This window comes from Halichoerus grypus, chromosome 3 (assembly GCF_964656455.1).
Source record: "Halichoerus grypus chromosome 3, mHalGry1.hap1.1, whole genome shotgun sequence".
Lineage (NCBI taxonomy): Eukaryota > Metazoa > Chordata > Mammalia > Carnivora > Phocidae > Halichoerus > Halichoerus grypus.
Window position 1 is genome coordinate 72,059,686 of NC_135714.1, and position 16,557 is coordinate 72,076,242.

At 41.1% G+C, this 16,557-nt stretch overlaps 1 protein-coding gene and 1 pseudogene across 2 annotated transcripts in view; one reads left to right on the plus strand and one right to left on the minus strand.

Annotated features, from left to right (window-relative positions):
- The window catches only part of GPRIN3 (GPRIN family member 3), a 69,021-nt gene that overhangs the window by 13,720 nt on the left and 38,744 nt on the right, over positions 1-16,557 (minus strand). The window contains exon 1 of one of the 2 annotated variants that reach the window (XM_036085833.2): positions 7,234-7,289. The exons of the other annotated variant lie outside the window; for it this stretch is intronic. The gene's annotated coding sequence lies outside the window, so the exon portion shown is untranslated. Of the gene's footprint in view, positions 1-7,233; positions 7,290-16,557 lie in introns of those variants that run through there. 2 annotated transcript variants of the gene reach the window in all.
- On the plus strand, positions 14,464-15,139 carry LOC118531684 (peroxiredoxin-1 pseudogene; annotated as a pseudogene).

Here is a 16,557-nt window from a genome sequence, read left to right on the forward strand (position 1 = left end):
GAAAGACTGAATTTTTTAAAGTATATCTGAATTTTAAAATGTATATCCAACTTATTTTCTCCTCCAAGTCAGCTCTTCCTTGTAACTTCATTATGCAATTAACCGGTTGAATATTTTCCCATCCTTGGTCTTGACTGCTTTCTGCTCACTCAAACCCTTTCCTCAGGTTTATATTCCATTTCTTCCTTATTGGAGTTTTCTGTTGCAATCACTTGCTGGGCCCCAAACCCATCTTCTCCTCTCCTCCTTTCTCATCTGCCTTTAGTATGCCTTTCCTCCCACTCTCTGCCCTCCTCATCCTCAAAAAGCCTACCACCCATTCTCCAAGACTCCACTTAAATCTCATTTTCTTTCTAAAGGCCTCTAAAGCTTTCAAGTCATAAAGGCTCTTTCTCTTTTTAAGATCATACAGCTATGGTTATCTGGTTATCTGGGTCCTTCTTATGCACTGTTTTTGTACCTGTGTTACTTGTATGAATGTCGTTATTTCTCCAAAAGGACTTCAAGTTCCAGGAGGGAAGAGGACAGGCTTATTGATTCTTTTCTGTTCACTCCACAGGAGACAGTGCAAAGTCTTGTGCATAAAAAGGTGTTAATTGATCCCATTTCCCTCCAAAATGGCCATTATTATCGCCCTGCCAAACTTCCAAATAATAGGAAATTTTAACCCATGACATGGAATATTAACCAAAACACAATTTAAGAGTGCTGTTTTTGAAAGAAAATGGTTGTATCTTATTTATGAAACTTTATCTGTAATTCGGTGTTAGACAATTAAAAGCAAGGACAGTGGACACCTGCTACCAAAGCAGGAAGGTTTCAATAAGCCAGGAGTACGGAACATCTCCCGTGTTCTATCGCAGGGGGGCCAAGAAACCTGGTTTGCCAAAGACGACTGTGAAACATAAACAGCTCAAAGTTCAGCAACAGAAGTTGGAAACTGAGAAAAAGATGATGGATTTCAGAAAACTCTCAGAATTCACTGCACTGACTTCCATTTTCCACAGATAGTAGCTGCTTATACTAGTTTAACTTTAAAAGGGTGTTTTCTTTTGTTTATTTGTTAATAGAGGTATAATTATCCATTAACTCAAGAATCAAAAAGAAAAACCAGATTCCTTGGCTAATACCTGTAATTCGAAATCTCTTGATTTATGGGTAGGTAAGAAATCAACACTTCTCTCAAACAAATCTGCTAAAGTAATTGTCACAGCATCTTCATGCACCCAGAAGAAGCCCCACCTCCCCTCTTTTCACCTCCTCTCTCCAAACAAAAGCAGAAATCTGTAGTCTCCAATAGGTCAGACAAATAGGACATTTAAAAGTGTAATTACTTGGTGGTTTAGAGTAAGGAGTATATATCTTTTAACATCAAGCTGAGCCCACTAAGGTAAGATTTAATAACCTGTAAAAATGAAATTACAAACAGGTAGCCCAGAGGCTGAATGAATCCCTGCTGCAGGTGTGTGTGTGTGTGTGTGTGTGAGAGAGAGAGAGAGAGAGACAGAGGAGAGAGTGAGCAAATGCACATGTGCTAGAGGGTGGGAGGCAGGGTGTGTGTACTGCGTGGTTTCCCCCTTCTCTTCCCTCCCTTTCTTCCCGCCCCCCAGTCTCTTTCCCCTTCCCCTTTCTTTTTCAAGTTGAAGAGATCCTTCATAAAAAGCCAGATTTCTCTTTTTGTTAATCTTTACAAACTCAGAAGGTATGCAGTACTAGACAGCAACCACTAGGTGGTGATGATGAGGGCTGGCCACCTTGATGAGCATGGACTTTCCAGGTGATGCGTTCCCCACCTACCTTGCTTTCCTAGTTAGTATTACTTACCTGGGCTTGTGAGGGCAGCTACATTTGAGAACTTTGCTCTAAGTGCACTGACAGAGTAGACTTCCCAACCTAATTTTTAGTCCTCTGAGGGCAGGTTGGCATTGTGTTTAAGAACATGGACCATGGAACCAGAATTCCTGGATTAGAGTATCAGTTCTACTAGCTAGCTCTAGCTCTGTGTGTTTGGGCAAGTAACTTAACCTCTCAGGGAATCCCTTTAATCTGTAAATTGAGGGTAATAATAATAGTACTGCCTCACTGGGATGTTGTGAGGAATAGATTTATTTATTTTTAAAAGATTTTATTTATTTGAGAGAGAGAGAAGAGAGCATAAGCTGGGGGGAGGGGCAGAGGGAGAAGCAGACTCCCCACTGAGCAAGGAGCCTGACGCAGGACTCGATCCCAGGACCCTGGGATCGTGACCTGAGCCAAAGGCAGGCGCTTAACGGACTGAGCCACCCAGGCACCCCACAGAATAGACTTAGCATTTAGAACAAACAGCATCTTGGCACATATTAAACACCTTATGAGCATTAGCTTCTTTTGAAAACCTCGATATTTAGGCTTTGATCTGTGTTAACGAAAAAATTATTCTGACATTTGTGAAAATGGTAAGGAAGATTTTATTCAGGATTACTGGGATAGGTGTCAAGACTATTGCATAAGGAGAGAAAGATCAAGTTCAACTCCAAATACAATTGCAAGAATAAGTGGGAATTTATAACTAAGGAGCATGTCAGTGGATGCAAAATTACTAAGAGGAGACATCAAAGGCAGGGGGATTCTTGCTGAATGCAGGCCAGATGATCAGCAGTCAACTAGGGGATAGTGGGAAGGTGAGAAATTTGATCTGTTATTGAGGATATCAGATATTAAGGGTAGGAAGATTCTCTCTAAACTGGCTTAGCAGGATTCTTGCTAAAACTGGACTTTGCAAGAACAGGCATGGAAGCCCAAGACCTAGGCCTAGTCAAGAAGAAGACTCAGAGAGGCACCTGGGTGTCTCAGTCGGTTAAGCGTCTGCCTTTGGCTCAGGTCATGATCTCGGAGTCCTGGGATCCAGCATCACATCGTCAGGTTCCCTGCTCAGTTTCTCCTTCTCCCTCTGCCCCCCACTCATGCTTGCTCACTCTCTCTCTAGTGCGCCCTCTCTCTCAAATAAATAAATAAAATCTTAAAAAAAAAAAAAGAAGAGGGCTCAGAGGAGACTGATTAAAGTCAGTCCAAGGGGGAGTCCTTGTCATCTTTGTCATTTGCAATGATGAATATGAATTTTCTTATGAGCCTCTCTGTAGCAAAATGAATTCTTTCTGAATTGGCCATCAACTGCACAGGGGCTAACGGCACCTCTGAATCTGCCTTGAAGTTTGATGGGTACTAGACTCTTAACAGCATGTCCCTTTGGTCCTTCTGCCCTTAAAATCATGAGCAAGGATTTAAGGCCTTTTTGCAGCATGCAGCAAGCCTGCAAGGTGCACATTCCACCTTTTACAGGGAAGGAAACTGAGGCCCGAAGTTAAGTAACCTACTCAAGGCTGAAGACCTATAATTTCTTTTTTTTTTTTAAGATTTTATTTATTCATTTGAGAGAGAGAGAGAGAGAGCACGAGCAGGGGGGAGAGGCAGAGGGAGAGGGAGAAGTAGGCTCCCCGCCGAGCAGGGAGCCCGATGCGGGGCTCGATCTCAGAACCCTGAGATCATGACCTGAGCCGAAGGCAGACGCCCAACCATCTGAGCCACCCAGGTGCCCCAAGACCTAGAATTTCTATTGAACTGAATTTTAATGCATGCAAATGCCTGGGCTCCTTCTGTGCCGCTTCCTTATCATCTGTAACTCTGGAAAGAAAATGGAAAGAAAGCGGGGGGGAAATATATATATATATAATATCCAGAGGAGAGAGAGACTTTTTTGCAAGAGGTTTACAACTCAGGGGCAGCCTGGATGGCATTAACACAGACTACAATGACATTCATAACTGGCCACTTTATGAACAGCCCACCTTGTTGAAGGCTGCCACGGCCACCATTCATCCTGAAAATAGTGGGTGCCACTACTGTGCCACGCTGCCTATTTTCATAACAGACACCCACGCTTAATAAGACAAGCAGCAGGGAATCTCAGCCCTTTGTGCTCTGCTCCAAAACTGTTCTGGTGGAAAGAGCATTAGACAGAGAGAATGGAGAGAGCCTGGCAGTCTTGGACCAGCAGGATGCTGATAGGCTGCAGGTCCCCGCGATAATCCCGTGGGCAGCAATTACCCTTGCCTACTTCAGAACCGCCGCATTGCTAGAACAAGGACTTCAGGATGTCATCGCATCTCTTTAGTGACATTTTAGGCAAGTGTTACAGGGACCTTGGTGCCACCTCTGTCTCCAGACAGCTTTCAGCCTTCAGGTGAATATGCAAAGACCCCTGAAGAACAGGGAGGCAAGAGGTAAGAGACTATTAAACCTTAAGAAAAGGATAAAGAAAAAAAAAATGTCATCTGGCATCCTATTCAACCTGATTATTTTTCTCCCTTTTATCGAGAATCTTCGCCTAGATATTTGCATTCTGAGCCCAGCAGATCCTGCCAGTGCACAGTTTTAAGGAGAGGTGATTCAATCCCAAGAAACACCCACAAGCTAGGAAAAGCAGCTCATTCTTTCTTTAAAAATTCCTACCTTCACACTAACAGCTGCCTCAAATGCACTTCAAAGATACTCGCTGAAACACTGGTTCCTCCCTCCGACCTGCGTCTAAAGCAAATCAGAATGGCTGAAGAGAGAAGGCGGCTTTGCTAGTGCTCATGGCGCCAGGTAGACGTTCAACCCTAATGGTCCCTGTAATCCAGGCGCAGAAAAACAAACTGCATCCCTGTCCCTATTCGCTTCTTTTGTTCAACGCCATTCTAGAAAAACAAACGCACAGCTTATTATTATCTTATTGAATTCCATTGTAAGCAGGGCCGAATGAAACCCAAGAAGGAAAAGAGGGCTTTAGGAAGCATGAAGACCCCAAATCTATCCCCCGCCTTTTTCAAACACAAAACCAGAATGGGCGGCTTTTAAATTCACAACAGACAGAATCACAGGGCTCAGCAGGCGCTTACTGATTTCCTTTCTGTATTCCAGACACTGTCCTGTGGGTGAACGTGTTTGATCCTCAGAATAACTCTCTGAGGATGGACCTACTAGGAGTTCCACTTTGCAGGTCTGGAAACTGAGCCAAGACCAACATGCGCTAAGTGTGAGAAACCAGATTTAAATCCAGACCCTCTGACTCCAGAGTCCACACTAGGGGGGAAATCGGGCACTTTTCATGGAGGCAAGCGCCATGAGCCCGGGGGAAAGCATCATCAGACAAGGGAAAACAATAGAAAAACTCAAGAAACATAGCCTTGAAACTGATGAAGAAGCGGAAGGCAAGCTGAGGGCAAAGCACGAGCTGATACCCTGCAACCCGACCCCAGGTGGGATCTTTGTGACATTCCTCAGGCCCTCCGGGCTGCCCTAAAGCTAAGGTTAGGAAAAACAAATGGTTAACTTCTAGAGATTACAGTCCTGCAAAACAGGAGTCTCCCTCAGTTTACAAATGTCTTAGTGATTCACAAGAAAAAAGCATTCTTATCAATGACCTACCTTCCAGAAGGAAATGTAGATAAAGTTAAATGTCCTTATAATCTGCAGCCCATTGACATATACTTGAGACAGGCAGAAGCTCCCAGTGGTCTTAAGGTTAATACGCTTTGCTAGAGGGAAAAACAACCTTAACTTGACAATGGCAAGGCCTCCAGGATCTTGTAGGTCCTCTTTAGCATATGAAAGTTCTTTTGAAAACCTCCTCAACTGCCAAGTATATAATTGGCCACCTCTCCCAACCCCCGTGCAGCAGCTCTTTCTGCCCACAGGTCCTGTTCCCGTGCTTTCATAAAACCACCTTTTTGCACCAAAGACGTCTCAAGAATTCTTTCTTGGTCGTCGGCTCCAGAACTCACCCCATCAAACTTCACCTACAGTCAAAACTACATCACTTTCACCCCTGAGAGCTTTTTCTGTATCCTTGCTTAATAAAACTCTATTGCTTTACTCACTCTCCTTTGTCCGTGAGATTCATTCGTGGACTACATGAGACATGAACCTCAATCTCCTGCTTCAAAACCCTCTTACTAATTCAAACGAACATAAGTAATTTGGACATTTTAAGGGCCACAGACTTTTCTGAGAAGCTGATGAAAATTAGGGACCCCTTCTCTAGAAACACAGACGTGAGCGCACAGACACACAAGTTTGCAGATAATTTTAGGGGGTTCATTCATGCCTGGAAACCTCCCCCAGACTGTCCATTAATAGCCTTTTTTCTAAGGAAAAGATTTCACAAAACTCAATTTACCTGCCTCGCATTACTGTTATAGCATTTAAAGGAAATAAGTTAAATAGCATAGTTTTGGGAAGATAACAGATACATAATCATGAATTATTAGTATTTTAAAAAATTATTATTTTGGCATCATTTACCTAAGAAGGCAGGAACTGTGCAATATATTTTATAAAGAGTCTGTTTTAAATGGTCCAGCCGAAATGTTTACTTTTTATATTCTCCCAAACCCCTGTCTAAAGACTATCATTGGAAGAGGAAACCTTTAGCTAATTCAAAAATTAACCCAATAATGAGGTTTTTCTTTTTAGATCATGTGTAAGACATGAAGTTTTGGGTTCTTAGCAAAAGCAAGACTCGGGTCTTAGTAACCTTGAAAAATTAACCCCTTAATAGCTCCATTTTCCTACATGTGGAGATAACTCATAGCTAAATATCAAAGTTGCTGTTTAAAAATGCCTAAAATAATATTTTTTTTAAAAAAATTGAACTCTTCTGGGGGAAAATGATTAAAATACTCGTTTTGTTATTGTCTCCCTTCTTTAATCAAGCTGGCTCTTCTCATTTCCTTGGTTTGCCTGATAGATATCCAACTCTGAATGTTTTCCTCTTCTTTTGCAACTCAGCTTTGAAGGACTTCAATTGCGAGCTTATTTTAATTGCAAAGAGAATGCAGCAGGATCTCGAGGCTAACTGATGGTTAAGCAACACGCTATTAGCAATAAACTAAGCAGCTCTGCATTTGCATTTTAAAATCCTGTGTGAGATATGATCAAAGCTGCCCTGCATCCCAATTTTCTCAGGATATATTTAGCGCCACTCAGCCTTACAAACAAGTATTCTTGTCCTTGCTTCGTTCCTCCCTGACCTTGCCTTTTTCCTTGGCTGCGGCACTCCCCCCCTTCGCCCCCCCAACACACACACCATGGCGATCTCATTAAAACCAGGCCTCCACTCCACCTGCTTTCCCTCTGGCAAAGGCAGCTCCGGTGTGTGCCCAGTGGGAACCTAAGCGGAGACCCTTGTTACCCAGCTGCGGGCTGAAGACTTACTAGTGATTTCTGCTTTTAGCTCCCGTCAGACAGGGGCCAGGAGTCTCTCCTCCCACACTTGGGTCTTTAATCATGTTGAAGGATGAGAACGTGCCTGGTGGAGGTACTTGCGGTGAAGGAACTAGAAATGGAAAAAGCTGTGCACGGAGCTGGTCAGTCGGGGCTCTCGTGTTCCTCAAGAACAAGGAAACCAGGGAGAAGGCAAAATGTGAAGTAGACAAGATTCCTCGGGGCCTCGCGTCTGGACCTTCTGCAGAGCTGCTTTTTTGGTGTTTGTAAGGAGGACCCGAGTGCTGGGCTCTTGAGAATAAGCAGTTTCTTTGCTGAGGTCAGAATCTTCTTTGCGTTTGGTCTGTGAGTTGTGATTAAAAAAAAGAATCAACAACCTGTCACTCTCCTGCTTTATAGTCTGTAAAACACTGTGTTAGGCATCATGAGGTACTTCCAAGTTTTGATTTTTGCCCTTAAGGGAGATTTCAATCCATTTGACGAGACAAGACAAATTCAGTCAGAAGTTATAAATGAGCAAGATAGTATATAATTAAGTGACTAATGCTGGGGTAATAAACTCTACAGTAGTTCAAATCAGGGGAAAGGCCAACACTTTTTCTTCAATTGACATTTCCTGGTACAATGTTTTCGTAGGCTAGAAAAAACTGCCTTTCGTAGTCTAACGAAAAATGGACATTTGAAATTAAGAGAAAGGTGAAGCAAGTAATAGTAAAAAAGAATGGTCTTTGATTAAAAAGAACACAATCCCTGGGCACCTGGGTGGCTCAGTTGGTTAAGCGACTGCCTTCCGCTCGGGTCATGATCTCGGACTCCGGGATCGAGTCCCGCATCGGGCTCCCTGCTCAGCGAGGAGCCTGCTTCTCCCTCTGACCCTCCCCCCTCTCATGTACTCTCACTCTCTCTCTCTCTCTCTCATTCTCGCTCTCTCAAATAAATAAATAAATCTTAAAAAAAAACAAACCATAATCCCTTAAGTCACACTGAAACAATTAGGAAGTACTGCTAAATCCAGTCATTCTTTTAATAAGCCGAGTGCCTTCTTTGTGTCAGATATTCAGGGTACAAATGTAAATAAGATATATTCATGTTTTTGAGGAGCCCAAGGTTCCTGCAAATCATTAACTTCAATACAATATAAATGTTGTAACAGAAACAAACAAAACACAAATGTACTATGGAAGCACATCATTTTATTTGGCAGAGACCTTAGGTTAGAGAGAGTGAAGAATTCCTAAGGTTGAAAAGATGTATTTAACGTGATGGAGAGGAAGTCGATGTTTATCTAGGTCAGAGTTGCTTACCCCTGCACCACTGACATTTTGGACCAGAACTTTGTGCAGAGGGAAAAGGGGGGGGGGGGCTGTCCTGTGCACTGTGTTTCGCTGTGTCTCTGGCCTCTATGCACAAGGTGCCAGCACCACTGCCCTCCCATTTGTGACAATCAAACATGTCTCCGGACATTGCCAAAGGGCTCCTGGGAGGCAAAACTCACCAGGTGAGAACCACGGATTGAGCATGTGAGCATATTCACCGTTGATAATAAAGAACATCCTTAGAATGAAGACCTGTGAGTTGAAGTAAGAAATTGTGAACTTCAGCTACGTAGGAATTAATGATGTACTCTTCTGCTCTCCTGTCAGAGACAGTGTTCTTTATAGTCTACTTGTGAGAATGCAAATTAGTACAACTTCTATAGAGAACAATTTGCTAATACTTGTCAAAAATACAAGGTCACATACACATTGACTCAGCAACTCCACATTAGGTGCTAACCTTATGGGTAAAATAAATAAATATACTTATTGATATATGTACAGGGTTATTCACTGCATGAAATAAAAGATTAGAAGCAATCTAAAAGTCCACTAATAGGGAGAGGGTCAGTTATAAAAATTATGGTACTTTCATATAATGGTATACTAAGCACCCATATTTAAGAAGGGAAAACTCTTTATGTATTGATATAGAACGATCTCCAAAATATATTAAGTTAAACAACAAACACGCAGTGATAATTTAAAAAATCTTAAGATACAAAGCAGTATGTTTAATATGCATTTGTATTAAGAGGGGGCAAAGAATATCTTTTGCTTGTGTGTACATCAAATATCTCTGCAAGGGTAAGTAAGAAATTGCTATCAGAGGAGGGGAACTGGGTGCCTGAATTTTAAACTATATAAATGTATTGCCTACTCAAAAATAATAAAAAAAATTAAAAGCTGGTGCTTCTCAACTAGGCAAAACTGAACATTCACCCGTGCTGAAGCTTTTCTATCAGGGATGATGGATTTATGCTGGTCTACCCTTCCACACTCTTTCCATCTGCTCTTTGCTATGCAAGCAGGTTAGTCTGGCCATGAAACTAGTTAAAGGAAACCATAATTCCCTTATCTATCCTGGCTATCTACAAGCTCCACACTAGGCAATGTAATTATTTTTCAAAGTCAACAGCTGACAAATGCTTTTTAAAGTGATGCCTGTTGGGCCACCAAAAAAAAAAAAAAAAAAGTTTACTTAAGTTTCTTTTCCCAGACTCTCTGACTCCTGTTTATCAGTTGATTTCTTTTTCACCCTCTTTCCTATTGCTGGTAGCTCTAGCAGCTGGTTCTCAAATTATATACATCCCTCAAACAATAAATTCAAGAATGACCGAAAGCCAAATTCTATGAAATTGGGTCAAAACATTGATGAAAATGATTATTTTGTCTATATGATGAGAATTGACTAAATGTAAAGATATAAAGTTTAGAATACATATTTTAATTGCCAGTTATCAAGTCCACCTCTTCAAACGCTACCAGGCTTCCCTGAATGGATCGCATCTCACATGAGGCCACCTTACTTGCTCTTGATCATCAGTTCCAAAAACCTGCCCTCCACTTGCTGCTAATGTTATCTTTCTAAAACAAACATACAGATATGACACTTCTCGGTGCAAAACAATTTAAGGGTTCTCCATTAACTGTAAAATAAGATACACTCTCCTTAGCCCAGTTTAAAAAACTGTCCTTCATTCTCTGATTCATTTCCCTTTCATGACTGGTGTCCTCTCTCATTATCACTTGGCAGACCTCGTATGTTACTTTTCTTCCAACAGGTTTCAAAGAAGACTTATCTTCATTTTTACAGAGGAGAAAACTGAGGCTCCAAAAAATTCAGCTCACCCAAGTTGTGTGTTTAATAAGTGGAAGAGTTGGAATCCGAGACCAAGTGAGTCGATTCCCAAATTCTACTGCCTCCAAGAGCATGGGAATGGGAGGTAAAAATGAACTCACTATATATGCGGATAAAAGAGAAGACAGCAAGTGAGTAAATTTGAAAAGCACTTTTGAAAGATAACTTCCCCGAAGACCTTCTCTGATAACATCAACCAAAAGCAACTATCCAGTCTCTCATCTCCTATAGCAGCTTGTTTATTGTTTTAGTGACCTCAGCGCACTGAGGACATTTTGCCTCATTCTCAGTTCTCCAGGCAGGAGGCACAGCCCGCACAAAGGCAAAAGCTTGTGGGGCAGAGTGAAGAGTTCAGCCTGACAACTGGAGCTGTGTAGGAGGGGAGGTTAGAGAAGGAAGGTGCAGGGATCACACAGGGCTTCTTGAGGTCTTTGTGCATGCGTCTGTCACTCTCTCAGGCAGGTCCTTCTAGACTAGGCTACTGCTAAATTGCAAGTCTTCTGACTTCCCACTCTGTCACTTCGAAAGTTCTACTATGATTACTGGTTTTGTTTTGTTTTTTTCCATAGCACTAATCACTTTTTAAAATGCTGAAACATTTACCCTACTTATTGTGAGTATCATATATTGACTGTTTTCTGGACATGCAGGCTGGAATGCAGGCTCTAAGAGGGCAGCATTTTTATCTACTTTTGCTCATTTTTATAGCCCAAATGCCTAGTGAAGTGAACGACCCATAATAAGCTCTCACAAACACGTGTTGAATGAATGGATGTTGCCTTTTGCATTTCAGCCTACCTTTATCATATGCCATAGTTTCTATGATTTTCATTTAGTTTCTACTGGCATTTGAAGATAGATTTTTCCTTGAGGACATACATATACAGCCAAGGTAACCGTATATTCCAGAAGTTTTGGGGGGAGGAGTGTAGTTAAAAATACTGAGTTATATTACCACCGTAAGTATTCTTGTACATGCCTCAATTTTCATTTAAGAAGATGTGGTCTTAACAAAAAAGGACACACACGGTATATATATATCTTTTGTTCTTTTTTCCTGTTGGCTAATTTAGACAACAAATTCTATTCCTCCAAAGATATCTACTGTGTATGGAGATGGGCATCTTCTTATTCCAACTCTAGATGGGGTATGCCTTATTTGGGTGCTTGTATGTAACTGATTACAATGTCTCTTTTTGCTTAAAATACTGAGGAGAACATGTAATATATAAATGAATTTATAGAAAAATACCAAGCATTAAACACAAATGTTTCAGATGTCTTTCCAACCTAGAAAATACTTACATTTGCTCTTCAGATTTTTAAAAACATTTCTTAAAACTTTGTGATGAATTCACTAAGGTAATAGGTTAGGAACATATCCTAACACTAAAATCCCAGATTACTATGATTTGGTACAAGTTTAAACGTTAAAATGTTGTTTGATTTCCAATAACATTTCAGCTGATGCTTATTTACTATACTATCATTGGACCAACCTTCCTTCCTTCCCTTTTTCCCTCTTCTTCTCCCCCCCACTTTTTTTTTTTAGTTGGTATAAATCTAATATAATTTATTTGCCAATATTTTATAATAAATCATAAAGCAAGAAAATAAATTAATATGCTGCTTTTCATCACCTACATTGTAACCATCTTACATACTTTGTAGCCAAAATTATAAGACATGAAAATTTTTAAGAAGCTTCCTTGGTGAAGCTGACAAGTCTACAGTGTTAAGAACCACCATATTATATCATAACCTCGTCAGGTAAATTAACACAAAACACCATATTTGCCTATTTAATTGGCAAAGATTAAGAATATTGTTCAATGTTTGCAAGGGTGGGGTGAGAATGGCATTCTCAGTCATGTTATAGGTGCACAAATTGATGAAGAACACTGCAAATATCTATACTCTTTGAACCAATAATTCTACCAAGAAGTGAGCCTAAAAAAGCAAACAAAATAACTGGAAAGGGTTTATGACCAATGGGTTTCATTGTAGGGTTATAAGTAGAAGCTCTCTACACAACCTCCACCTAGTTGATGAGCTTTCTACTTCCAGGATAAGATTTACTGATGGAGCTCATGACTCATGGAACCTTGGCAGCTGGTGAGCCTGCCTGGTTCTGCTCCTGTTAACTCATGCTGTATGAAAACTGAGAGTCAGTGCCTCTTCTTGAACTTGTTCATACCATTTGTCTTTATTCTGGTCACCACATAATTTGACTATATTCCATTAAAAAAGGGTGAAACTAGAGTGCAAAAGTGTTTTTGTTTCTTTGAAACTAAGTTGAATGGTTTGATAAAAACCTGACAAAGGTGGGTCGCTAAAAAAATGTAGCTATTGAGTTAGGAGTAAGACAGCTGTAAAAGAGGAAAGTAATTATGAACACTTAACATTCTTATTCTTAATTAGGGATATTTTGCTTCACTGTAAAAACTGAAGTAGAAAAATACTGAGGGTCCATTATGAATTTATGTAAGAAAGAGGATACAAAACTCCAACCAGTGGTTCCATCCTCAAAGAAAATATCTGCCCTGTGTCCAAAGGCTAGGGAATGATGCAAATTCAAATGTTTTAAGTTGGAAGAAAAATCTTAAGAATATATGTATTGTTTTTATAATTCCTCATTTTTCTCTGATTGTTGATCAATTGTATCAACAAATTATGATGCTATAGGTATAGGCTGCAAGAAATATATATCTAATATGCAGAAAATATTTATGTAGAAAAAATATTAGAAGGAAATATACTAAAATATATGGGTCTGATTTATGGTGAGATTATGGGTGATTTTTAAAACTTTATTCTTTTGTAATTTTAAAACCTTGTAAATGTGGTCTTATTCAACGGTGTAAAATGTAGCAAAAAATGTAAAGAAAAGTAAGAACGGAGAAACAAGATTCCTACCAAATCGGACCCCAAAGCCCCAAGGTTTCACATTTTATAATCTGTGTTAAATCTCTGAGTTTCCCCTTGCTAAGAATATTCACAGTGCAAAAAGTGGGAAGGCTGAAGCTGCACTTCTAGATCTTGTTTTATCTCAATGTTCTCTCTCAGTTTTCAGATATTACACCTGCTCTTTGCCTAACCCAGTTCTGCATGAGTTCCAAGTACATAATTAGACTCCACAAGGTATGTGGGAAGAGATCTGGGGTTAAGCTTGCTCTGCTGAGGCAGTCCTGTATGTTCCTGCTTTAGAGTGAGTACTTAACCAGCTTTAGAAGGTCAACAATCACCCTGACCTACAGGCACGTGATGGCTCTGCTTCAAGAACATTAACATGCCTTTTCTGGGAGTTGCTTATCACTGCTTCTCATTGGTCCTTGACATTCTTTCCTATCTGGGCCCCAGTCAGTCTCTGTTATCTGGTTTAAGCCTTTTAGATGCCACGGTTATTTCTTTTCTACTTCTGGCTTTGAGAAGTATTATCTTCTCTGTTTTTTAATGTCTGTAAGTGCTCCATGCTTTGACCTTGAATGACTGGGAATCTCTGAGCTGTACAGGGGGAAGGAATTCAGAGAAACAAAGAGAAATGTACAGATGTGGGGAGAATATACCATTCATTCAGGGAGGGTGGGGGCTGTCCTGGAAGTGTAAACACTGAGTACCCCGAGCAGGGGTATCACTGAAAATAGTTATCAGCTAGCACACACCTGGATGTGCCTGACTTGTCAGTTTGGATGCTCTTCGTGAAACAACTGATACTGGTATGGAGTCACATACAAGTGGCTGTGGGGAGCCAAGAGCTGAGATGTTAGGTTGGCTGAGACCGGAAAGTCTTAACGGCATTGTTAACAGATTTGGGCTTTTTGGTAGGCAGTAGGAAGTTACTACATGATTTCCAACAGGCCACTGAAGCAATTAGGAAGTTTATAAAGGAAGCCGATTTTAATTTGTACCAACCAGCAGGGAAGAGTCCACAGGTAGGGAGGTCAATTATGAGGCTACTGCTACTAAGAGGTAAGGAGGAATCTATCGATGTTGTTAGAATAAATATAAAGAAAAAAGAGGGCGTCTTCTTCCTGCCTTGTCTTCGGCGTTTTTGTTCTCAGAACTGCCGATAGCAAGATGTCTTCAGGAAATGCCAAAATTGGGCATCCTGCCCCCAACTTCAAAGCCACGGCTGTTACGCCAGATGGCCAGTTCAAAGACCTCAGCCTATCTGACTACAAAGGAAAATACATTGTGTTCTTCTTTTACCCTCTTGACTTCACCTTTGTGTGCCCCATGGAGATCACTGCTTTCAGTGACAGGGCAGAAGAATTTAAGAAACTCAACTGTCAAGTGATTGGTGCTTCTGTGGATTCTCATTTCTGTCATCTGGCATGGATTAACACACCCAAGAACCAAGGAGGATTGGGACCCATGAACATTCCCTTGGTATCAGACCCCAAGTGTACCATTGCTCAGGACTATGGAGTCTTAAAGGCTGATGAAGGCATCTCGTTCAGGGGCCTCTTTATCATTGATGATAAAGGTATCCTTAGGCAGATCACGATGATGTATCCTGTCGGCCGTTCTGTGGATGAGACTCTGACTGGTTCAGGCCTTCCAGTTTACTGACAAGCATGGGGAAGTGTGCCCAGCTGGCTGGAAGCCTGGCAGTGATACCATCAAGCCTGATGTCCAGAAGAGCAAATAATATTTCTCTAAGCAGAAGTGAGTGCTGGGTCATTTTAGGGCTGGGTGGCAGTGGGTGGCCATGAAAACAAAATCTCTTTTGTACTATTGTCATGCTTAGAACATAAGACTTTAGACTCTCTGCAGATGTGGTATGGGGACAGGACAGGCCTTTCCTGCAGGGGTTGGGGAGGCCAGCCTTTCTTCCTCTGGAGAGACTGGCCTGAGCTGTTACGGGGCAGGCCAACTGTTATGTACAGTAGTAGGACATCACTTTTTGTCTTTTGTTGTTTCTATTAAACTTGAACTGAGAAGAAAAAAAAAAAAAGAAAAAAGAAAAAAGGGATATGAAAACTATGGCTGAGGTGGCATTGGAGTGTCTAGTGATGGGTGGCATATAGGAAGCCAGGCTAGGAAAAAAAATCAAGGATGATCCCAAGATTTCAAATCAGTGATTAGGAGAATGTTGGGGGAGGCCACCAAGATGACTCAAAACAGGAAACAAAGCTAGAGTAGATTCCTAATGGGTGGCTGTGTGGAGGATGGGGGAATGGCATGCAAGGGGAGCTTCAGCCACTCTTACCACTGCCGTCTCTCTCTCTGTCTCCAAGTCACTCCCAATAAACATATAATCCAATAGAAATAGTGCACTTAATATGCAGCCTCCATTTCCAATTACGTTGGTCCTGCAATTCCCTTTTATATAAAAATTCTGGAGCCATTACTAAGGTGCATGAGCAGTGAACAATGGAAATTGTAGGCTTACAGCCAAAGTGTGCTGGAGCTGGCCCACAAAACTGGTTGTGTTCATCTCTTTCCTACTCTGTTATCATGAACATCATCATATAGGTAGCCTGAAATTGGCCATGGAGGGAATATTTACACCACAGAAATTGGCAAACTGCAAATCTGGATGTTTTTCTCCCAGAGAGCCTGTTGTTGAATATTTCATACCTCTCTTGAGCAATCGGCTATGAAATTTTTTTAAAAAGTAAAATTTTATAAAAGCTCTTGAATGATTATAAGGCAACAATTAAAAATATCAGTTGGAAGGAGAAAGAGCCGCACATATGATTTTGAGGTATGCTCGATATACATGGCTATCAGGGTTCATGAAAGGTGGGACGGTGGGATTTACTCCCACCCAGAGGGATCTCTGAACATTTCTAAGTTAATCACTGGTTCCCTGAGGGGAAAACTTCTGATTTTTCAAACAATATTTAATACTCTGGCACAAATTATGTTTTTCAAAGATGACCACTGTGGGTGGTTCCTGCTCTCATGCTCCCAACTGACTACGGTCCCACTGGATTTCCTCTACAAATTTGGTTAACAATTCAACTGAGCAATAATGAATTTTTTTCAGCGGGCTAGCATGCTGAATGTGTGAAGCAGTTATTAAAGAGCAAATCACCTCAATACTGTATACCACTAAACTTTTTCAGGGCGCCTTTCCGGAACTAGGTCTGTGTTAAAATGTCCACCCCACCCCTATACAATCTCATCTTC